The sequence below is a fragment of the Bos indicus x Bos taurus genome, unplaced genomic scaffold, assembly GCF_003369695.1.
Source record: "Bos indicus x Bos taurus breed Angus x Brahman F1 hybrid unplaced genomic scaffold, Bos_hybrid_MaternalHap_v2.0 tig00011696_arrow_arrow_obj, whole genome shotgun sequence".
NCBI lineage: Eukaryota > Metazoa > Chordata > Mammalia > Artiodactyla > Bovidae > Bos > Bos indicus x Bos taurus.
Window position 1 is genome coordinate 1 of NW_020867895.1, and position 24,077 is coordinate 24,077.

The 24,077-nt window shown below is 53.3% G+C and overlaps 2 long non-coding RNA genes and 9 other non-coding genes across 18 annotated transcripts; all 11 read right to left on the minus strand.

Annotated features, from left to right (window-relative positions):
* Positions 1-462: 462 nt before the first annotated feature.
* Positions 463-9,114, minus strand: LOC113889286. Of its 4 annotated transcripts, none has more exons than XR_003510211.1 (3): positions 9,006-9,114; positions 1,893-2,025; positions 463-913 (listed from the first exon to the last, which is right to left on the minus strand). It is a non-coding gene; the product is annotated as an uncharacterized LOC113889286 (long non-coding RNA). The 4 variants fall into 4 exon arrangements; XR_003510213.1 differs by lacking the exon at positions 9,006-9,114 and adding an exon at positions 6,263-6,290; XR_003510212.1 differs by lacking the exon at positions 9,006-9,114 and adding an exon at positions 3,505-3,562.
* LOC113889292 lies at positions 472-564 on the minus strand. Its single transcript, XR_003510219.1, has one exon. It is a non-coding gene; the product is annotated as a small nucleolar RNA SNORD116 (small nucleolar RNA).
* On the minus strand, positions 3,202-3,294 carry LOC113889293. Its single transcript, XR_003510220.1, has one exon. It is a non-coding gene; the product is annotated as a small nucleolar RNA SNORD116 (small nucleolar RNA).
* On the minus strand, positions 5,959-6,050 carry LOC113889287. Its single transcript, XR_003510214.1, has one exon. It is a non-coding gene; the product is annotated as a small nucleolar RNA SNORD116 (small nucleolar RNA).
* Positions 8,702-8,794, minus strand: LOC113889289. Its single transcript, XR_003510216.1, has one exon. It is a non-coding gene; the product is annotated as a small nucleolar RNA SNORD116 (small nucleolar RNA).
* Positions 9,115-11,439: 2,325 nt separating the features above from the next.
* On the minus strand, positions 11,440-11,533 carry LOC113889290. The gene has a single exon (XR_003510217.1). It is a non-coding gene; the product is annotated as a small nucleolar RNA SNORD116 (small nucleolar RNA).
* Positions 11,534-11,741: 208 nt separating this feature from the next.
* LOC113889284 lies at positions 11,742-23,856 on the minus strand. Of its 5 annotated transcripts, none has more exons than XR_003510208.1 (9): positions 23,793-23,856; positions 22,683-22,822; positions 21,071-21,203; positions 19,955-20,094; positions 18,345-18,477; positions 17,227-17,366; positions 16,289-16,411; positions 15,616-15,748; positions 11,742-11,887 (listed from the first exon to the last, which is right to left on the minus strand). It is a non-coding gene; the product is annotated as an uncharacterized LOC113889284 (long non-coding RNA). The 5 variants fall into 5 exon arrangements; XR_003510206.1 differs by lacking the exon at positions 16,289-16,411 and adding an exon at positions 19,017-19,139; XR_003510207.1 differs by lacking the exon at positions 16,289-16,411 and adding an exon at positions 21,743-21,865.
* LOC113889291 lies at positions 14,188-14,283 on the minus strand. Its single transcript, XR_003510218.1, has one exon. It is a non-coding gene; the product is annotated as a small nucleolar RNA SNORD116 (small nucleolar RNA).
* LOC113889294 lies at positions 16,924-17,016 on the minus strand. Its single transcript, XR_003510221.1, has one exon. It is a non-coding gene; the product is annotated as a small nucleolar RNA SNORD116 (small nucleolar RNA).
* Positions 19,652-19,744, minus strand: LOC113889295. Its single transcript, XR_003510222.1, has one exon. It is a non-coding gene; the product is annotated as a small nucleolar RNA SNORD116 (small nucleolar RNA).
* LOC113889288 lies at positions 22,380-22,472 on the minus strand. The gene has a single exon (XR_003510215.1). It is a non-coding gene; the product is annotated as a small nucleolar RNA SNORD116 (small nucleolar RNA).
* Positions 23,857-24,077: the final 221 nt, after the last annotated feature.

Sequence of the window (24,077 nt, forward strand, 5' to 3'; positions counted from 1 at the left end):
CCATTCCCCAGGTCTCTGCAGCCACTGGCAGCCCACATGGCACTCAGGAATCTCAGCAAACCCAAAGGGATGCAACGGCGAGGGCCTCAGACCTGACCTGGGGCTCCAATCACAAACCACAGAAGCTTCATTGCTTTAGAATCGACATCACCAGAGCCCCAATTAGTGCATCCAGCAGGAATCAGGACAAAATGCACCTTTCCAAGCTAAGACGTCAACTGTCTGAGGCTAGGATCTACTGCGACACCTACCCACCACTGGACAACCAGATGGCTCTATGCTCCTCAGTGGCCTTTACATGGACCTTGTATTCCAAGGGGCCGCTAGAATATCTGTACATGGCCCCACCCTCAGACGGGAGCCTCGCAAATGGTGGTGACCTGGCTCCTCCACATGCGTGTGTGTGACACAGTCGGAGACGCCCTCACTGCTAACCAGTCCCACCCTTAACCCCAAGGGAGGCAACGTGCTGGACCTCAGTTTCGATGAGGAGACGGTAGTGAGTTCTCACTCATTTTGTTCAGATTTTCCAAGGAATGCATGTGAGGGTGTCATCATCGATCCGAGCACGTGCTGGCTTGCTGCCCACCTCCTCACGCAGGAAGGGCTGCTCCCAGGAGGAGCCAGTGACCCGGGAGTCCTCCAGCAGCCAGGGGAACTCAGAGCCCTCAGGCTTCTCAGCAAGAGGAACGGTCCCTCTATACGAACAACCACTCAGGCAGTCCCAGGAAACCTGAAATTCACGACACGTCTTGGGGCAGGAGAAGCCGTACCGTGCTGGGTGATCCAAAAAGCAGTGGCAGCAACTCGGGTGCGCCACACTTCTTGCCGGACTCCCTTGCACCTTGAGTCACTGCCTCACGGGTGGGGGTTCATCTCCTGGCTGATGGACAGTCATACGTGGCAACATCACCTGACAAGTGGACAGAAAGCACAGGAATGCTTCAGATGTGTACTTGGTCTCTCACTAATACTGATGCAAGTGTTTCCCTAGGGGAAGGCCTGTATCTGCACCCCAACTATATTGATCCTTTACAGACGACTGGTTACCTATCTTTCAAAAGAGTGCGGCAAATTAGGCTCAAGTGCATGTGGGTGTCTTTCTGACCAAGCGTGCAAGGGTAGCAGGGGATTCGATGTGAGTTTGAGTGCCTGCATTCTGGTGTACCAATAAAAATGCATTCTCAGCATTTTGGGTGTGTGTGTCTGGAAATCTGTCTGGGTATCCAAGTCTCAGAGACCGCATGCAAAGGCCCTGCAGTATGAACATGCGTGCCATCTCCATGGAGTCCTGACCTCCCACCATCCCACGAAATGGGATGACACTTGGCATCTTCCACAAGATCCATGCAAAATTTCACTGAGGGGCTGTTGACATAGGCTCTAGGCTCCCAATCTCCATGAACCATGATCTCTGACCAACGCAGAGACCTGACTGCCCAGGGTCACCTTGCGGAGAATCTGTGTGAATGCCACATACCCTGAGACTACGTGAGCTACTACTATAGCTCAGGGGTCCTTGTCACAAGTCCTACCTCCTACCTAACAAGAAAATTTTCCCAGACAACTGCACAGTAAGGTGAACTTGGCACTAGGGCAGATATGGCCCACTGCACCCTCCAATAGGAAAGAATTCAGGGCATGCGTATCTTCCTGCCAGTCAGCCCCAATCAAAGTCCAGCCTCCCCTGGAAACTGCAAGATGGAACCTGGTCATCCTCAGGTACCAGGAACCAGGGGTCACTCCCACAGAAACGGGATTCCTTTCCTGGCCAGATTATCCTCAAATCTACAGCCTGCAGGGCCCTGGGTACTGACCACACCCTAGAGAAAGCTCTCATAATGCAGGGCTTGGTCCAAATTGAATTCATTATGCAACAAAGGGCGACTCACCTAAATCTGAAGCCTCCAGGGCCTCGGCTCACAGGGACAATGAGCATCCAGCAAGACCCACAGGAAGAAGGCGGGCAACACGACCAAGGGCTCACAGATCACCAGGGATGCTTTCAGGAAGACTTCAGAAGACCTGCCAGGGAAGACCGTGGATGTGCCAGGTCTCTGCCATAGTGCCATGGGAGCTGTTGTCTCCTACATTGAGGCAGCCTTGGTATGCCAACCAATGAGCAATGTCTATCACAACTGTGGTGGTCCTCAAAGGTTGATGCGTCACTGCCAGGGGGCCAAACACATGGGTGCTATCAGGGCTGGCCGGCTGGCCCCAACCTTAGGGAATCTTGATAATTCCAGGCCGAAGGGACAAATGGCGGCCAAGGGGCATGTGCGTACACCACCTAACTACCCACTGGGCTGGTTCCTTGGCCTCTTTATTGCAACTCTTCAAGGCACCAAAGATGCCCTTTGAGAGTCCTTCTACTGGCAGTGGGACAACAAGGCCACAAAGGTCACCTTTCCAAGCCGAGCCTCCTAGGACAAGCAATGCCCTGTCCTCTGTACCCAGCTGATGGCAGCTCCAAAAGGACCCCACTGTATTACTGAAAACAGAACAACAGTGCCTGCAAGCCTCAGCGGACATATTGTCCCAGTAAATCACACTGCACTTTTCCTCACCTGCACAAACATTCTTCTCTGGGCCTCTGGCCAACCTGCAGGAGGAATGCAGGCCTAGGACCACAGCATAGTCCATGGCGACCTCCAAGACTCAAGCACGTGACAGGAGTTGCAATTCAGCCACTGCCAAGGGCAGAAATGGGCCTATTAACTTTCACAACTGCCACCATTCCCCCAGGTCTCTGCAGCCACTGCAGCCCACATGGCACTCAGGAATCTCAGCAACCCAAAGGGATGCAACGGCGAGGGCCTCAGACCTGACCTGGGGCTCCAATCACAAACCACAGAAGCTTCATTGCTTTAGAATCGACATCACCAGAGCCCCAATTAGTGCATCTGCAGCAGGAATCAGGACAAAATGCACCTTTCCAAGCTAAGACGTCAACTGTCTGAGGCTAGGATCTACTGCGACACCACCACCACTGGACAAGCCAGATGGCTCTATGCTCCTCAGTGCCTTTACATGGACCTTGTATTCCAAGAGGGCCGCTAGAATATCTGTACATGGCCCACCCTCAGACGGGAGCCTCGCAAATGGTGGTGACCTGGCTCCTCCATGCGTGTGTGTGACACAGTCGGAGACGCCCTCACTGCTAACCAGTCCCACCCTTAACCCCAAGGGAGGCAACGTGCTGGACCTCAGTTTCGATGAGGAGACGGTAGTGAGTTCTCACTCATTTTGTTCAGATTTTCCAAGGAATGCATGTGAGGGTGTCATCATCGATCCGAGCACGTGCTGGCTTGCTGCCCACCTCCTCACGGCAGGAAGGGCTGCTCCCAGGAGGAGCCAGTGACCCGGGAGTCCTCCAGCAGCCAGGGGAACTCAGAGCCCTCAGGCTTCTCAGCAAGAGGAACGGTCCCTCTATACGAACAACCACTCAGGCAGTCCCAGGAAACCTGAAATTCACGACACGTCTTGGGGCAGGAGAAGCCGTACCGTGCTGGGTGATCCAACAAAGCAGTGGCAGCAACTCGGGTGCGCCACACTTCTTGCCCGGACTCCCTTGCACCTTGAGTCACTTGCCTCACGGGTGGGGGTTCATCTCCTGGCTGATGGACAGTCATACGTGGCAACTTCACCTGACAAGTGGACAGAAAGCACAGAATGCTTCAGATGTGTACTTGGTCTCTCACTAATATGACTGCAAGTGTTTCCCTAGGGGAAGGCCTGTATCTGCACCCCAACATATTGATCCTTTACAGACGACTGGTTACCTATCTTTCAAAAGAGTGCGGCAAATTAGGCTCAAGTGCATGTGGGTGTCTTCTGACCAAGCGTGCAAGGGTAGCAGGGGATTCGATGTGAGTTTAGTGCTGCTTCTGGGTGTACAATAAAAATATGCATTCTCAGCATTTTGGGTGTGTGTCTGGAAATCTGTCTGGGTATCCAAGTCCTCAGAGACCGCATGCAAAGGCCCTGCAGTCTGAAACACGCGTGCCACCTCCATGGAGTCCTGACCTCCCACCATCCCACGAATGGATATGGGGAGATGACACTTGGCATCTTCCACAAGATCCATGCAAAATTTCACTGAGGGGCTGTTGACACAGGCTCTAGGCTCCCAATCTCCATGAACCATGATCTCTGACCAACACAGAGACCTGACTGCCCAGGGTCACCTTGCGGAGAATCTGTGTGAATGCCACATACCTGAGACTACGTGAGCTACTACTATAGCTCAGGGGTCCTTGTCACAAGTCCTACCTCCTACCCTAACAAGAAAATTTTCCCCAGACAACTGCACAGTAAGGTGAACTTGGCACTAGGGGCAGATATGGCCCCACTGCACCCTCCAATAGGAAAAGAATTCAGGGCATTGCGTATCTTCCTGCCAGTCAGCCCCAATCAAAGTCCAGCCTCCCCTGGAAACTGCAAGATGGAACCTGGTCATCCTCAGGTACCAGGAACCAGGGGTCACTCCCACAGAACGGGATTCCTTTCCTGGCAGATTATCCTCAAATCTACAGCCTGCAGGGCCTGGGTACTGACCACACCCTAGAGAAAGCTCTCATAATGCAGGGCTTGGTCCAAATTGAATTCATTATGCCAACAAAGGGCGGACTCACCTAAATCTGAAGCCTCCAGGGCCTCGGCTCACAGGGACAATGAGCATCCAGCAAGACCCACAGGAAGAAGGCGGGCAACACGACCAAGGGCTCACAGATCACCAGGGATGCTTTCACGAAGACTTCAGAAGACCTGCCAGGGAAGACCGTGGATGTGTGCCAGGTCTCTGCCATAGTGCCATGGGGAAGCTGTTGTCTCCTACACTGAGGCAGCCTTGGTATGCCAACCAATGAGCAATGTCTATCACAAACTGTGGTTGGTCCTCAAAGGTTGATGCTTCACTGCCAGGGGGGCAAACACATGGGTGCTATCAGGGCTGGCCGGCTGGCCCCAACCTTAGGGAATCTTGATAATTCCAGGCCGAAGGGACAAATGGCGGCCAAGGGGCATGTGCGTACACCACGTAACTAACCCACTGGGCTGTTCCTTGGCCTCTTTATTGCAACTCTTCAAGGCACCAAAGATGCCCTTTGAGAGTCCTTCCTACTGGCAGTGGGACAACAAGGCCACAAAGGTCACCTTTCACCGAGGCCTCCTAAGGACAAGCAATGCCCTTGTCCTCTGTACCCAGCTGATGGCAAGCTCCAAAAGGACCCCACTGTATTACTGAAAAACAGAACAACAGTGCCTGCAAGCCTAGCGGACATATTGTCCCAGTAAATCACACTGCACTTTTCCCTCACCTGCACAAACATTCTTCTCTGGGCCTCTGGCCAACCTGCAGGAGGAATGCAGGCCTAGGGACCACAGCATAGTCCATGGCCGACCTCCAAGACTCCAAGCACGTGACAGGAGTTGCAATTCAGCCACTGCCAAGGGCAGAAAATGGGCCTATTAACTTTCACAACTGCCACCATTCCCCCAGGTCTCTGCAGCCACTGCAGCCCACATGGCACTCAGGAATCTCAGCAACCCAAAGGGATGCAACGGCGAGGGCCTCAGACCTGACCTGGGGCTCCAATCACAAACCACAGAAGCTTCATGCTTTAGAATCGACATCACCAGAGCCCCAATTAGTGCATCTGCAGCAGGGAATCAGGACAAAATGCACCTTTCCAAGCTAAGACGTCAACTGTCTGAGGCTAGGATCTACTGCGACACCTACCACCACTGGACAAGCCAGATGGCTCTATGCTCCTCAGTGCCTTTACATGGACCTTGTATTCCAAGAGGGCCGCTAAGAATATACTGTACATGGCCCACCCTCAGACGGGAGCCTCGCAAATGGTGGTGACCTGGCTCCTCCACGCGTGTGTGTGACACAGTCGGAGACGCCCTCACTGCTACCAGTCCCACCCTTAACCCCAAGGGAGGCAACGTGCTGGACCTCAGTTCGATGAGGAGGACGGTAGTGAGTTCTCACTCATTTGTTCAGATTTTCCAAGGAATGCATGTGAGGGTGTCATCATCGATCCGAGCACGTGCTGGCTTGCTGCACCACCTCCTCACGGCAGGAAGGGCTGCTCCCAGGAGGAGCCAGTGACCCGGGAGTCCTCCAGCAGCCAGGGGAACTCAGAGCCCTCAGGCTTCTCAGCAAGAGGAACAGTCCCTCTATACGAACAACCACTCAGGCAGTCCCAGGGAAACCTGAAATTCACGACACGTCTTGGGGCAGGAGAAGCCGTACCGTGCTGGGTGATCCAAAAAGCAGTGGCAAGCAACTCGGTGCGCCACACTTCTTGCCGGACTCCCTTGCACCTTGAGTCCACTGCCTCACGGGTGGGGGTTCATCTCCTGGCTGATGGACAGTCATACGTGGCAACATCACCTGACAAGTGGACAGAAAGCACAGGAATGCTTCAGATGTGTACTTGGTCTCTCACTAATACTGATGCAAGTGTTTCCCTAGGGGAAGGCCTGTATCTGCCACCCCAACTATATTGATCCTTTACAGACGACTGGTTACCTATCTTTCAAAAGAGTTGCGGCAAATTAGGCTCAAGTGCATGTGGGTGTCTTTCTGACCAAGCGTGCAAGGGTAGCAGGGGATTCGATGTGAGTTTGAGTGCCTGCATTCTGGTGTACCAATAAAAACGCATTCTCAGCATTTTGGGTGTGTGTCTGGAAATCTGTCTGGGTATCCAAGTCTCAGAGACCGCATGCAAAGGCCCTGCAGTATGAACATGCGTGCCATCTCCATGGAGTCCTGACCTCCCACCATCCCACGAAATGGGATGACACTTGGCATCTTCCACAAGATCCATGCAAAATTTCACTGAGGGGCTGTTGACACAGGCTCTAGGCTCCCAATCTCCATGAACCATGATCTCTGACCAACGCAGAGACCTGACTGCCCAGGGTCACCTTGCGGAGAATCTGTTGAATGCCACATACCCTGAGACTACGTGAGCTACTACTATAGCTCAGGGGTCCTTGTCACAAGTCCTACCTCCTACCTAACAAGAAAATTTTCCCAGGACAACTGCACAGTAAGGTGAACTTGGCACTAGGGCAGATATTGGCCCACTGCACCCTCCAATAGGAAAAGAATTCAGGGCATGCGTATCTTCCTGCCAGTCAGCCCCCAATCAAAGTCCAGCCTCCCCTGGAAAACTGCAAGATGGAACCTGGTCATCCTCAGGTACCAGGAAACCAGGGGTCACTCCCACAGAAACGGGATTCCTTTCCTGGCCAGATTATCCTCAAATCTACAGCCTGCAGGGCCCTGGGGTACTGACCACACCCTAGAGAAAGCTCTCATAATGCAGGGCTTGGTCCAAATTGAATTCATTATGCAACAAAGGGCGACTCACCTAAATCTGAAGCCTCCAGGGCCTCGGCTCACAGGGACCATGAGCATCCAGCAAGACCCACAGGAAGAAGGCGGGCAACACGACCAAGGGCTCACAGATCACCAGGGATGCTTTCACGAAGACTTCAGAAGACCTGCCAGGGAAGACCGTGGATGTGCCAGGTCTCTGCCATAGTGCCATGGGAAGCTGTTGTCTCCCTACATTGAGGCAGCCTTGGTATGCCAACCAATGAGCAATCTCTATCACAAACTGTGGTGGTCCTCAAAGGTTGATGCGTCACTGCCAGGGGGCCAAACACATGGGTGCTATCAGGGCTGGCCGGCTGGCCCAACCTTAGGGAATCTTGATAATTCCAGGCCGAAGGGACAAATGGCGGCCAAGGGGCATGTGCGTACACCACGCTAACTACCCACTGGGCTGGTTCCTTGGCCTCTTTAATTGCAACTCTTCAAGGCACCAAAGATGCCCTTTGAGAGTCCTTCTACTGGCAGTGGGACAACAAGGCCACAAAGGTCACCTTTTCACCGAGCCTCCTAAGGACAAGCAATGCCCTGTCCTCTGTACCCAGCTGATGGCAGCTCCAAAAAGGACCCACTGTATTACTGAAAACAGAACAACAGTGCCTGCAAGCCTAGCGGACATATGTCCCAGTAAATCACCCTGCACTTTTCCTCACCTGCACAAACATTCTTCTCTGGGCCTCTGGCCAACCTGCAGGAGGAATGCAGGCCCTAGGAACCACAGCATAGTCCATGGCGACCTCCAAGACTCAAGCACGTGACAGGAGTTGCAATTCAGCCACTGCCAAGGGCAGAAATGGGCCTATTAACTTTCACAACTGCCACCATTCCCCCAGGTCTCTGCAGCCACTGCAGCCCACATGGCACTCAGGAATCTCAGCAACCCAAAGGGATGCAACGGCGAGGGCCTCAGACCTGACCTGGGGCTCCAATCACAAACCACAGAAGCTTCATTGCTTTAGAATCGACATCACCAGAGCCCCAATTAGTGCATCTGCAGCAGGAATCAGGACAAAATGCACCTTTCCAAGCTAAGACGTCAACTGTCTGAGGCTAGGATCTACTGCGACACCTACCACCACTGGACAAGCCAGATGGCTCTATGCTCCTCAGTGCCTTTACATGGACCTTGTATTCCAAGAGGGCCGCTAGAATATCTGTACATGGCCCACCCTCAGACGGGAGCCTCGCAAATGGTGGTGACCTGGCTCCTCCATGCGTGTGTGTGACACAGTCGGAGACGCCCTCACTGCTAACCAGTCCCACCCTTAACCCCAAGGGAGGCAACGTGCTGGACCTCAGTTTCGACGAGGAGACGGTAGTGAGTTCTCACTCATTTTGTTCAGATTTTCCAAGGAATGCATGTGAGGGTGTCATCATCGATCCGAGCACGTGCTGGCTTGCTGCCCACCTCCTCACGGCAGGAAGGGCTGCTCCCAGGAGGAGCCAGTGACCCAGGGAGTCCCTCCAGCAGCCAGGGGAACTCAGAGCCCTCAGGCTTCTCAGCAAGAGGAACGGTCCCTCTATACGTACAACCACTCAGGCAGTCCCAGGAAACCTGAAATTCACGACACGTCTTGGGCAGGAGAAGCCGTACCGTGCTGGGTGATCCAAAAAGCAGTGGCAGCAACTCGGGTGCGCCACACTTCTTGCCGGACTCCCTTGCACCTTGAGTCACTGCCTCACGGTGGGGGTTCATCTCCTGGCTTGATGGACAGTCATACGTGGCAACATCACCTGACAAGTGGACAGAAAGCACAGGAATGCTTCAGATGTGTACTTGGTCTCTCACTAATACTGATGCAAGTGTTTCCCTAGGGGAAGGCCTGTATCTGCACCCCAACTATATTGATCCTTTACAGACGACTGGTTACCTATCTTTCAAAAGAGTGCGGCAAAATTAGGCTCAAGTGCATGTGGTGTCTTTCTGACCAAGCGTGCAAGGGTAGCAGGGGATTCGATGTGAGTTTGAGTGCCTGCATTCTGGTGTATCCAATAAAAATGCATTCTCCAGCATTTTGGGTGTGTGTCTGGAAATCTGTCTGGGTATCCAAGTCTCAGAGACCGCATGCAAAGGCCTGCAGTATGAACATGCGTGCCATCCTCCATGGAGTCCTGACCTCCCACCATCCCATGAAACTGGGGATGACACTTGGCATCTTCCACAAGATCCATGCAAAATTTCACTGAGGGGCTGTTGACATAGGCTCTAGGCTCCCAATCTCCATGAACCATGATCTCTGACCAACGCAGAGACCCTGACTGCCCAGGGTCACCTTGCGGAGAATCTGTGTGAATGCCACATACCCTGAGACTACGTGAGCTACTACTATAGCTCAGGGGTCCTTGTTCACAAGTCCTACCTCCTACCTAACAAGAAAATTTTCCCAGACAACTGCACAGTAAGGTGAACTTGGCACTAGGGCAGATATGGGCCCACTGCACCCTCCAATAGGAAAAGAATTCAGGGCATGCGTATCTTCCTGCCAGTCAGCCCAATCAAAGTCCAGCCTCCACTGGAAACTGCAAGATGGAACCTGGTCATCCTCAGGTACCAGGAACCAGGGGTTCACTCCCACAGAAACGGGATTCCTTTCCTGGCCAGATTATCCTTCAAATCTACAGCCTGCAAGGCCCTGGGTACTGACCACACCCTAGAGAAAGCTCTCATAATGCAGGGCTTGGTCCAAATTGAATTCATTATGCAACAAGGGCGACTCACCTAAATCTGAAGCCTCCAGGGCCTCGCTCACAGGACAATGAGCATCCAGCAAGACCCACAGGAAGAAGGCGGGCAACACGACCAAGGGCTCCACAGATCACCAGGGATGCTTTCAGGAAGACTTCAGAAAGACCTGCCAGGGAAGACCGTGGATGTGCCAGGTCTCTGCCATAGTGCCATGGGAGCTGTTGTCTCCTACATTGAGGCAGCCTTGGTATGCAACCAATGAGCAATGTCTATCACAACTGTGGTGGTCCTCAAAGGTTGATGCGTCACTGCCAGGGGGCCAAACACATGGGTGCTATCAGGGCTGGCCGGCTGGCCCCAACCTTAGGGAATCTTGATAATTCCAGGCCGAAGGGACAAATGGCGGCCAAGGGGCATGTGCGTACACCACCTAACTACCCACTGGGCTGGTTCCTTGGCCTCTTTATTGCAAACTCTTCAAGGCACCAAAGATGCCCTTTGAGAGTCCTTCTACTGGCAGTGGGACAACAAGGCCACAAAGGTCACCTTTCACCGAGCCTCCTAAGGACAAGCAATGCCCTGTCCTCTGTACCCAGCTGATGCAGCTCCAAAAGGACCCCACTGTATTACTGAAAACAGAACAACAGTGCCTGCAAGCCTCAGCGGACATATTGTCCCAGTAAATCACACTGCACTTTTCCTCACCTGCACAAACATTCTTCTCTGGGCCTCTGGCCAACCTGCAGGAGAATGCAGGCCTAGGACCACAGCATAGTCCATGGGCGACCTCCAAGACTCAAGCATGTGACAGGAGTTGCAATTCAGCCACTGGCCAAGGGCAGAAATGGGCCTATTAACTTTCACAACTGCCACCATTCCCCCAGGTCTCTGCAGCCACTGCAGCCCACATGGCACTCAGGAATCTCAGCAACCCAAAGGGATGCAACGGCGAGGGCCTCAGACCTGACCTGGGGCTCCAATCACAAACCACAGAAGCTTCATTGCTTTAGAATCGACATCACCAGAGCCCCAATTAGTGCATCTGCAGCAGGAATCAGGACAAAATGCAACCTTTCCAAGCTAAGACGTCAACTGTCTGAGGCTAGGATCTACTGCGACACCTACCACCACTGGACAAGCCAGATGGCTCTATGCTCCTCAGTGCCTTTACATGGACCTTGTATTCCAAGAGGGCCGCTAGAATATCTGTACATGGCCCACCCTCAGACGGGAGCCTCGCAAATGGTGGTGACCTGGCTCCTCCATGCGTGTGTGTGACACAGTCGGAGACGCCCTCACTGCTAACCAGTCCCACCCTTAACCCCAAGGGAGGCAACGTGCTGGACCTCAGTTTCGATGAGGAGACGGTAGTGAGTTCTCACTCATTTTGTTCAGATTTTCCAAGGAATGCATGTGAGGGTTGTCATCATCGATCCGAGCACGTGCTGGCTTGCTGCCCACCTCCTCACGGCAGGAAGGGCTGCTCCCAGGAGGAGCCAGTGGGACCCGGGAGTCCTCCAGCAGCCAGGGGAACTCAGAGCCCTCAGGCTTCTCAGCAAGAGGAACGGTCCCTCTATAACGAACAACCACTCAGGCAGTCCCAGGAAACCTGAAATTCACGACACGTCTTGGGGCAGGAGAAGCCGTACCGTGCTGGGTGATCCAAAAAAGCAGTGGCAGCAACTCGGGTGCGCCACACTTCTTGCCGGACTCCCTTGCACCTTGAGTCACTGCCTCACGGGTGGGGGTTCATCTCCTGGCTGATGGACAGTCATACGTGGCAACATCACCTGACAAGTGGACAGAAAGCACAGGAATGCTTCAGATGTGTACTTGGTCTCTCACTAATACTGATGCAAAGTGTTTCCCTAGGGGAAGGCCTGTATCTGCCACCCCAACTATATTGATCCTTTACAGACGACTGGTTACCTATCTTTCAAAAGAGTGCGGCAAATTAGGCTCAAGTGCATGTGGGTGTCTTTCTGACCAAGCGTGCAAGGGTAGCAGGGGGATTCGATGTGAGTTTGAGTGCCGCATTCTGGTGTACCAATAAAAATGCATTCTCAGCATTTGGGGTGTGTGTCTGGGAAATCTTGTCTGGGTATCCAAGTCTCAGAGACCGCATGCAAAGGCCCTGCAGTATGAACATGCGTGCCATCTCCATGGAGTCCTGACCTCCCACCATCCCACGAAATGGGATGACACTTGCATCTTCCACAAGATCCATGCAAAATTTCACTGAGGGGCTGTTGACATAGGCTCTAAGGCTCCCAATCTCCATGAACATGATCTCTGACCAACGCAGAGACCTGACTGCCCAGGGTCACCTTGCGGAGAATCTGTGTGAATGCCACATACCTGAGACTACGTGAGCTACTACTATAGCTCAGGGGTCCTTGTCACAAGTCCTACCTCCTACCTAACAAGAAAATTTTCCCAGACAACTGCACAGTAAGGTGAACTTGGCACTAGGGCAGATATGGCCCACTGCCACCTCCATTAGGAAAAGAATTCAGGGCATGCGTATCTTCCTGCCAGTCCAGCCCCAATCAAAGTCCCAGCCTCCCTGGAAACTGCAAGATGGAACCTGGTCATCCCTCAGGTACCAGGAACAGGGGTCACTCCCACAGAAACGGGATTCCTTTCCTGGCCAGATTATCCTCAAATCTACAGCCTGCAGGGCCCTGGGTACTGACCACACCCTAGAGAAAGCTCTCATAATGCAGGGCTTGGTCCAAATTGAATTCATTATGCAACAAAGGGCGACTCACCTAAATCTGAAGCCTCCAGGGCCTCGGCTCACAGGGACCAATGAGCATCCAGCAAGACCCACAGGAAGAAGGCGGGCAAACACGACAAGGGCTCACAGATCACCAGGGATGCTTTCAGGAAGACTTCAGAAGAACCTGCCAGGGAAGAACCGTGGATGTGCCAGGTCTCTGCCATAGTGCCATGGGAGATGTTGTCTCTACATTGAGGCAGCCTTGGTAATGCCAACCAATGAGCAATGTCTATCACAACTGTGGTGGTCCTCAAAGGTTGATGCGTCACTGCCAGGGGGCCAAACACATGGGTGCTATCAGGGCTGGCCGGCTGGCCCCAACCTTAGGGAATCTTGATAATTCCAGGCCGAAGGAGACAAATGGCGGCCAAGGGGCATGTTGCGTACACCACCTAAACTACCCACTGGGCTGGTTCCTTGGCCTCTTTATTGCAACTCTTCAAGGCACCAAAGATGCCCCTTTGAGAGTCCTTCTACTGGCAGTGGGACAACAAGGCCACAAAGGTCACCTTTCACCGAGCCTCCTAAGGACAAGCAATGCCCTGTCCTCTGTACCCAGCTGATGGCAGCTCCCAAAAGGACCCCACTGTATTACTGAAAACAGAACAACAGTGCCTGCAAGCCTCAGCGGACATTATTTGTCCCAGTAAATCACACTGCACTTTCCTCACCTGCACAAACCATTCTTCTCTGGGCCTCTGGCCAAACCTGCAGGAGGAATGCAGGCCTAGGACCACAGCATAGTCCATGGCGACCTCCAAGACTCAAGCATGTGACAGGAGTTGCAATTCAGCCACTGCCAAAGGGCAGAAATGGGCCTATTAACTTTCACAACTGCCACCATTCCCCCAGGTCTCTGCAGCCACTGCAGCCCACATGGCACTCAGGAATCTCAGCAACCCAAAGGGATGCAACGGCGAGGGCCTCAGACCTGACCTGGGGCTCCAATCACAAACCACAGAAGCTTCATTGCTTTAGAATCGACATCACCAGAGCCCCAATTAGTGGCATCTGCAGCAGGAATCAGGACAAAATGCACCTTTCCAAGCTAAGACGTCAACTGTCTGAGGCTAGGATCTACTGCGACACCTACCACCACTGGACAAGCCAGATGGCTCTATGCTCCTCAGTGCCCTTTACATGGACCTTGTATCCAAGAGGGCCGCTAGAATATCTGTACATGGCCCACCCTCAGACGGGAGCCTCGCAAATGGTGGGACCTGGCTCCTCATGCGTGTGTGTGACACAGTCGGAGACGCCCTCACTGCTAAACCGTCCCACCCCTTACCCCAAGGGAGGCAACGTGCTGGACCTCAGTTTCGACGAGGAGACGGTAAGTGAGTTCCTCACTCATTTTTGTCAGATTTTCCAAGGAATGCATGTGAGGGTGTCATCAATCGATCCGAGCACGTGCTGGGTTGCGCCCCACCTCCTCACGGCAGGAAGGGCTGCTCCCAGGAGGAGCCAGTGACCCCGGAGTCCTCCAGCAAGCCAGGGGAACTCAGAGCCCTCAGGCTTCTCAGCCAAGAGGAACGGTCCCTCTATACGAACAACCACTCAGGCAGTCCCAGGAAACCTGAAAATTCACGACACGTCTTGGGGCAGGAGAAGCAGTACCGTGCTGGGTGATCCAAAAAGCAAGTGGCAGCAACTCGGGTGCGCCACACTTCTTGCCGGACTCCCTTGCACCTTGAGTCACTGCCTCACGGGTGGGGGTTCATCTCCTGGCTGATGGACAGTCATACGTGCAACATCACCTGACAAGTGGACAGAAAGCACAGGAATGCTTCAGATGTGTACTTGGTCCTCTCACTAATACTGATGCAAGTGTTTCCCTAGGGGAAGGCCTGTATCTGCACCCCAACTATATTGATCCTTTACAGACGACTGGTTACCTATCTTTCAAAAGAGTGCGGCAAATTAGGCTCAAGTGCATGTGGGTGTCTTTCTGACCAAGCGTGCAAGGGTAGCAGGGGATTCGATGTGAGTTTGAGTGCCTGCATTCTGGTGTACCAATAAAAATGCATTCTCAGCATTTTGGGTGTGTGTCTGGAAATCTGTCTGGGTATCCAAGTCTCAGAGACCGCATGCAAAGGCCCTGCAGTATGAACATGCGTGCCATCTCCATGGAGTCCTGACCTCCCACCATCCCACGAAATGGGATGACACTTGGCATCTTCCACAAGATCCATGCAAAATTTCACTGAGGGGCTGTTGACATAGGCTCTAGGCTCCCAATCTCCATGAACCATGATCTCTGACCAACGCAGAGACCTGACTGCCCAGGGTCACCTTGCGGAGAATCTGTGTGAATGCCACATACCCTGAGACTACGTGAGCTACTACTATAGCTCAGGGGTCCTTGTCACAAGTCCTACCTCCTACCTAACAAGAAAATTTTCCCAGACAACTGCACAGTAAGGTGAACTTGGCACTAGGGCAGATATGGCCCACTGCACCCTCCAATAGGAAAAGAATTCAGGGCATGCGTATCTTCCTGCCAGTCAGCCCCAATCAAAGTCCAGCCTCCCCTGGAAACTGCAAGATGGAACCTGGTCATCCTCAGGTACCAGGAACCAGGGGTCACTCCCACAGAAACGGGATTCCTTTCCTGGCCAGATTATCCTCCAATCTACAGCCTGCAGGGCCCTGGGTACTGACCACACCCTAGAGAAAGCTCTCATAATGCAGGGCTTGGTCCAAATTGAATTCATTATGCAACAAAGGGCGACTCACCTAAATCTGAAGCCTCCAGGGCCTCGGCTCACAGGGACAATGAGCATCCAGCAAGACCCACAGGAAGAAGGCGGGCAACACGACCAAGGGCTCACAGATCACCAGGGATGCTTTCAGGAAGACTTCAGAAGACCTGCCAGGGAAGACCGTGGATGTGCCAGGTCTCTGCCATAGTGCCATGGGAGCTGTTGTCTCCTACACTGAGGCAGCCTTGGTATGCCAACCAATGAGCAATGTCTATCACAACTGTGGTGGTCCTCAAAGGTTGATGCGTCACTGCCAGGGGGCCAAACACATGGGTGCTATCAGGGCTGGCCGGCTGGCCCCAACCTTAGGGAATCTTGATAATTCCAGGCCGAAGAGACAAATGGCGGCCAAGGGGCATGTGCGTACACCACGTAACTACCCACTGGGCTGGTTCCTTGGCCTCTTTATTGCAACTCTTCAAGGCACCAAAGATGCCCTTTGAGAGTCCTTCTACTGGCAGTGGGACAACAAGGCCACAAAGGTCACCTTTCACCGAGCCTCCTAAGGACAAGCAATGCCCTGTCCTCTGTACCCAGCTGATGGCAGCTCCAAAAGGACCCCACTGTATTACTGAAAACAGAACAACAGTGCCTGCAAGCCTCAGCGGACATATTGTCCCAGTAAATCACACTGCACTTTTCCTCACCTGCACAAACATTCTTCTCTGGGCCTCTGGCCAACCTGCAGGAGGAATGCAGGCCTAGGACCACAGCATAGTCCATGGCGACCTCCAAGACTCAAGCATGTGACAGGAGTTGCAATTCAGCCACTGCCAAGGGCAGAAATGGGCCTATTAACTTTCACAACTGCCACCATTCCCCCAGGTCTCTGCAGCCACTGCAGCCCACATGGCACTCAGGAATCTCAGCAACCCAAAGGGATGCAACGGCGAGGGCCTCAGACCTGACCTGGGGCTCCAATCACAAACCACAGAAGCTTCATTGCTTTAGAATCGACATCACCAGAGCCCCAATTAGTGCATCTGCAGCAGGAATCAGGACAAAATGCACCTTTCCAAGCTAAGACGTCAACTGTCTGAGGCTAGGATCTACTGCGACACCTACCACCACTGGACAAGCCAGATGGCTCTATGCTCCTCAGTGCCTTTACATGGACCTTGTATTCCAAGAGGGCCGCTAGAATATCTGTACATGGCCCACCCTCAGACGGGAGCCTCGCAAATGGTGGTGACCTGGCTCCTCCATGCGTGTGTGTGACACAGTCGGAGACGCCCTCACTGCTAACCAGTCCCACCCTTAACCCCAAGGGAGGCAACGTGCTGGACCTCAGTTTCGATGAGGAGACGGTAGTGAGTTCTCACTCATTTTGTTCAGATTTTCCAAGGAATGCATGTGAGGGTGTCATCATCGATCCGAGCACGTGCTGGCTTGCTGCCCACCTCCTCACGGCAGGAAGGGCTGCTCCCAGGAGGAGCCAGTGACCCGGGAGTCCTCCAGCAGCCAGGGGAACTCAGAGCCCTCAGGCTTCTCAGCAAGAGGAACGGTCCCTCTATACGAACAACCACTCAGGCAGTCCCAGGAAACCTGAAATTCACGACACGTCTTGGGGCAGGAGAAGCCGTACCGTGCTGGGTGATCCAAAAAGCAGTGGCAGCAACTCGGGTGCGCCACACTTCTTGCCGGACTCCCTTGCACCTTGAGTCACTGCCTCACGGGTGGGGGTTCATCTCCTGGCTGATGGACAGTCATACGTGGCAACATCACCTGACAAGTGGACAGAAAGCACAGGAATGCTTCAGATGTGTACTTGGTCTCTCACTAATACTGATGCAAGTGTTTCCCTAGGGGAAGGCCTGTATCTGCACCCCAACTATATTGATCCTTTACAGACGACTGGTTACCTATCTTTCAAAAGAGTGCGGCAAATTAGGCTCAAGTGCATGTGGGTGTCTTTCTGACCAAGCGTGCAAGGGTAGCAGGGGATTCGATGTGAGTTTGAGTGCCTGCATTCTGGTGTACCAATAAAAATGCATTCTCAGCATTTTGGGTGTGTGTCTGGAAATCTGTCTGGGTATCCAAGTCTCAGAGACCGCATGCAAAGGCCCTGCAGTATGAACATGCGTGCCATCTCCATGGAGTCCTGACCTCCCACCATCCCACGAAATGGGATGACACTTGGCATCTTCCACAAGATCCATGCAAAATTTCACTGAGGGGCTGTTGACATAGGCTCTAGGCTCCCAATCTCCATGAACCATGATCTCTGACCAACGCAGAGACCTGACTGCCCAGGGTCACCTTGCGGAGAATCTGTGTGAATGCCACATACCCTGAGACTACGTGAGCTACTACTATAGCTCAGGGGTCCTTGTCACAAGTCCTACCTCCTACCTAACAAGAAAATTTTCCCAGACAACTGCACAGTAAGGTGAACTTGGCACTAGGGCAGATATGGCCCACTGCACCCTCCAATAGGAAAAGAATTCAGGGCATGCGTATCTTCCTGCCAGTCAGCCCCAATCAAAGTCCAGCCTCCCCTGGAAACTGCAAGATGGAACCTGGTCATCCTCAGGTACCAGGAACCAGGGGTCACTCCCACAGAAACGGGATTCCTTTCCTGGCCAGATTATCCTCCAATCTACAGCCTGCAGGGCCCTGGGTACTGACCACACCCTAGAGAAAGCTCTCATAATGCAGGGCTTGGTCCAAATTGAATTCATTATGCAACAAAGGGCGACTCACCTAAATCTGAAGCCTCCAGGGCCTCGGCTCACAGGGACAATGAGCATCCAGCAAGACCCACAGGAAGAAGGCGGGCAACACGACCAAGGGCTCACAGATCACCAGGGATGCTTTCAGGAAGACTTCAGAAGACCTGCCAGGGAAGACCGTGGATGTGCCAGGTCTCTGCCATAGTGCCATGGGAGCTGTTGTCTCCTACACTGAGGCAGCCTTGGTATGCCAACCAATGAGCAATGTCTATCACAACTGTGGTGGTCCTCAAAGGTTGATGCGTCACTGCCAGGGGGGCAAACACATGGGTGCTATCAGGGCTGGCCGGCTGGCCCCAACCTTAGGGAATCTTGATAATTCCAGGCCGAAGGACAAATGGCGGCCAAGGGGCATGTGCGTACACCACGTAACTACCCACTGGGCTGGTTCCTTGGCCTCTTTATTGCAACTCTTCAAGGCACCAAAGATGCCCTTTGAGAGTCCTTCTACTGGCAGTGGGACAACAAGGCCACAAAGGTCACCTTTCACCGAGCCTCCTAAGGACAAGCAATGCCCTGTCCTCTGTACCCAGCTGATGGCAGCTCCAAAAGGACCCCACTGTATTACTGAAAACAGAACAACAGTGCCTGCAAGCCTCAGCGGACATATTGTCCCAGTAAATCACACTGCACTTTTCCTCACCTGCACAAACATTCTTCTCTGGGCCTCTGGCCAACCTGCAGGAGGAATGCAGGCCTAGGACCACAGCATAGTCCATGGCGACCTCCAAGACTCAAGCACGTGACAGGAGTTGCAATTCAGCCACTGCCAAGGGCAGAAATGGGCCTATTAACTTTCACAACTGCCACCATTCCCCCAGGTCTCTGCAGCCACTGCAGCCCACATGGCACTCAGGAATCTCAGCAACCCAAAGGGATGCAACGGCGAGGGCCTCAGACCTGACCTGGGGCTCCAATCACAAACCACAGAAGCTTCATTGCTTTAGAATCGACATCACCAGAGCCCCAATTAGTGCATCTGCAGCAGGAATCAGGACAAAATGCACCTTTCCAAGCTAAGACGTCAACTGTCTGAGGCTAGGATCTACTGCGACACCTACCACCACTGGACAAGCCAGATGGCTCTATGCTCCTCAGTGCCTTTACATGGACCTTGTATTCCAAGAGGGCCGCTAGAATATCTGTACATGGCCCACCCTCAGACGGGAGCCTCGCAAATGGTGGTGACCTGGCTCCTCCATGCGTGTGTGTGACACAGTCGGAGACGCCCTCACTGCTAACCAGTCCCACCCTTAACCCCAAGGGAGGCAACGTGCTGGACCTCAGTTTCGATGAGGAGACGGTAGTGAGTTCTCACTCATTTTGTTCAGATTTTCCAAGGAATGCATGTGAGGGTGTCATCATCGATCCGAGCACGTGCTGGCTTGCTGCCCACCTCCTCACGGCAGGAAGGGCTGCTCCCAGGAGGAGCCAGTGACCCGGGAGTCCTCCAGCAGCCAGGGGAACTCAGAGCCCTCAGGCTTCTCAGCAAGAGGAACGGTCCCTCTATACGAACAACCACTCAGGCAGTCCCAGGAAACCTGAAATTCACGACACGTCTTGGGGCAGGAGAAGCCGTACCGTGCTGGGTGATCCAAAAAGCAGTGGCAGCAACTCGGGTGCGCCACACTTCTTGCCGGACTCCCTTGCACCTTGAGTCACTGCCTCACGGGTGGGGGTTCATCTCCTGGCTGATGGACAGTCATACGTGGCAACTTCACCTGACAAGTGGACAGAAAGCACAGGAATGCTTCAGATGTGTACTTGGTCTCTCACTAATACTGATGCAAGTGTTTCCCTAGGGGAAGGCCTGTATCTGCACCCCAACTATATTGATCCTTTACAGACGACTGGTTACCTATCTTTCAAAAGAGTGCGGCAAATTAGGCTCAAGTGCATGTGGGTGTCTTTCTGACCAAGCGTGCAAGGGTAGCAGGGGATTCGATGTGAGTTTGAGTGCCTGCATTCTGGTGTACCAATAAAAATGCATTCTCAGCATTTTGGGTGTGTGTCTGGAAATCTGTCTGGGTATCCAAGTCTCAGAGACCGCATGCAAAGGCCCTGCAGTATGAACATGCGTGCCACCCATGGAGTCCTGACCTCCCACCATCCCACGAAATGGGATGACACTTGGCATCTTCCACAAGATCCATGCAAAATTTCACTGAGGGGCTGTTGACATAGGCTCTAGGCTCCCAATCTCCATGAACCATGATCTCTGACCAACGCAGAGACCTGACTGCCCAGGGTCACCTTGCGGAGAATCTGTGTGAATGCCACATACCCTGAGACTACGTGAGCTACTACTATAGCTCAGGGGTCCTTGTCACAAGTCCTACCTCCTACCTAACAAGAAAATTTTCCCAGACAACTGCACAGTAAGGTGAACTTGGCACTAGGGCAGATATGGCCCACTGCACCCTCCAATAGGAAAAGAATTCAGGGCATGCGTATCTTCCTGCCAGTCAGCCCCAATCAAAGTCCAGCCTCCCCTGGAAACTGCAAGATGGAACCTGGTCATCCTCAGGTACCAGGAACCAGGGGTCACTCCCACAGAAACGGGATTCCTTTCCTGGCCAGATTATCCTCCAATCTACAGCCTGCAGGGCCCTGGGTACTGACCACACCCTAGAGAAAGCTCTCATAATGCAGGGCTTGGTCCAAATTGAATTCATTATGCAACAAAGGGCGACTCACCTAAATCTGAAGCCTCCAGGGCCTCGGCTCACAGGGACAATGAGCATCCAGCAAGACCCACAGGAAGAAGGCGGGCAACACGACCAAGGGCTCACAGATCACCAGGGATGCTTTCAGGAAGACTTCAGAAGACCTGCCAGGGAAGACCGTGGATGTGCCAGGTCTCTGCCATAGTGCCATGGGAGCTGTTGTCTCCTACACTGAGGCAGCCTTGGTATGCCAACCAATGAGCAATGTCTATCACAACTGTGGTGGTCCTCAAAGGTTGATGCGTCACTGCCAGGGGGGCAAACACATGGGTGCTATCAGGGCTGGCCGGCTGGCCCCAACCTTAGGGAATCTTGATAATTCCAGGCCGAAGGACAAATGGCGGCCAAGGGGCATGTGCGTACACCACGTAACTACCCACTGGGCTGGTTCCTTGGCCTCTTTATTGCAACTCTTCAAGGCACCAAAGATGCCCTTTGAGAGTCCTTCTACTGGCAGTGGGACAACAAGGCCACAAAGGTCACCTTTCACCGAGCCTCCTAAGGACAAGCAATGCCCTGTCCTCTGTACCCAGCTGATGGCAGCTCCAAAAGGACCCCACTGTATTACTGAAAACAGAACAACAGTGCCTGCAAGCCTCAGCGGACATATTGTCCCAGTAAATCACACTGCACTTTTCCTCACCTGCACAAACATTCTTCTCTGGGCCTCTGGCCAACCTGCAGGAGGAATGCAGGCCTAGGACCACAGCATAGTCCATGGCGACCTCCAAGACTCAAGCACGTGACAGGAGTTGCAATTCAGCCACTGCCAAGGGCAGAAATGGGCCTATTAACTTTCACAACTGCCACCATTCCCCCAGGTCTCTGCAGCCACTGCAGCCCACATGGCACTCAGGAATCTCAGCAACCCAAAGGGATGCAACGGCGAGGGCCTCAGACCTGACCTGGGGCTCCAATCACAAACCACAGAAGCTTCATTGCTTTAGAATCGACATCACCAGAGCCCCAATTAGTGCATCTGCAGCAGGAATCAGGACAAAATGCACCTTTCCAAGCTAAGACGTCAACTGTCTGAGGCTAGGATCTACTGCGACACCTACCACCACTGGACAAGCCAGATGGCTCTATGCTCCTCAGTGCCTTTACATGGACCTTGTATTCCAAGAGGGCCGCTAGAATATCTGTACATGGCCCACCCTCAGACGGGAGCCTCGCAAATGGTGGTGACCTGGCTCCTCCATGCGTGTGTGTGTGACACAGTCGGAGACGCCCTCACTGCTAACCAGTCCCACCCTTAACCCCAAGGGAGGCAACGTGCTGGACCTCAGTTTCGATGAGGAGACGGTAGTGAGTTCTCACTCATTTTGTTCAGATTTTCCAAGGAATGCATGTGAGGGTGTCATCATCGATCCGAGCACGTGCTGGCTTGCTGCCCACCTCCTCACGGCAGGAAGGGCTGCTCCCAGGAGGAGCCAGTGACCCGGGAGTCCTCCAGCAGCCAGGGGAACTCAGAGCCCTCAGGCTTCTCAGCAAGAGGAACGGTCCCTCTATACGAACAACCACTCAGGCAGTCCCAGGAAACCTGAAATTCACGACACGTCTTGGGGCAGGAGAAGCCGTACCGTGCTGGGTGATCCAAAAAGCAGTGGCAGCAACTCGGGTGCGCCACACTTCTTGCCGGACTCCCTTGCACCTTGAGTCACTGCCTCACGGGTGGGGGTTCATCTCCTGGCTGATGGACAGTCATACGTGGCAACTTCACCTGACAAGTGGACAGAAAGCACAGGAATGCTTCAGATGTGTACTTGGTCTCTCACTAATACTGATGCAAGTGTTTCCCTAGGGGAAGGCCTGTATCTGCACCCCAAACTATATTGATCCTTTACAGACGACTGGTTACCTATCTTTCAAAAGAGTGCGGCAAATTAGGCTCAAGTGCATGTGGGTGTCTTTCTGACCAAGCGTGCAAGGGTAGCAGGGGATTCGATGTGAGTTTGAGTGCCTGCATTCTGGTGTACCAATAAAAATGCATTCTCAGCATTTGGGTGGTGTCTGGAAATCTGTCTGGGTATCAAAGTCTCAGAGACCGCCGCTGCAAAGGCCCTGCAGTATGAACATGCGTGCCACCTCCATGGAGTCCTGACCTCCCACCATCCCACGAAATGGGATGACACTTGGCATCTTCCACAAATCCATGCAAAATTTCACTGAGGGGCTGTGACAGGCTCTAGGCTCCCAATCTCCATGAAACCATGATCTCTGACCAACGCAGAGACCTGACTGCCCAGGGTCACCTTGCGGAGAATCTGTGTGAATGCCACATACCCTGAGACTACGTGAGCTACTACTATAGCTCAGGGGTCCTTGTCACAAGTCCTACTCCTACCTAACAAGAAAATTTCCCAGACAACTGCACAGTAAGGTGAACTTGGCACTAGGGCAGATATGGCCCCCTGCACCCTCCAATAGGAAAAGAATTCAGGGCATGCGTATCTTCCTGCCAGTCAGCCCAATCAAAGTCCAGCCTCCCCTGGAAAATGCAAGATGGAACTGGTCATCCTCAGGGTACCAGGAACCAGGGGTCACTCCACAGAAACGGGATCCTTTCTGGCCAGATTATCCTCCCAATCTACAGCCTGCAGGGCCCTGGGTACTGACCACACCCTAGAGAAGCTCTCATAATGCAGGGCTGGGTCCAAATTGAATTCTTATGAAACAACGGGCGACCTCACCTAAATCTGAAGCCTCCAGGGCCTCGGCTCACAGGGACAATGAGCATCCAGCAAGACCCACAGAAGAAGGCGGGCAACACGACAAGGGCTCACAGATCACCAGGGATGCTTTCAGGAGACTTCAGAAGACCTGCCAGGGAAGACCGTGGATGTGCCAGGTCTCTGCCATAGTGCCATGGGAGCTGTTGTCTCCTACACTGAGGCAGCCTTGGTATGCCAACCAATGAGCAATGTCTATCACAACTGTGGTGGTCCTCAAAGGTTGATGCTTCACTGCCAGGGGGG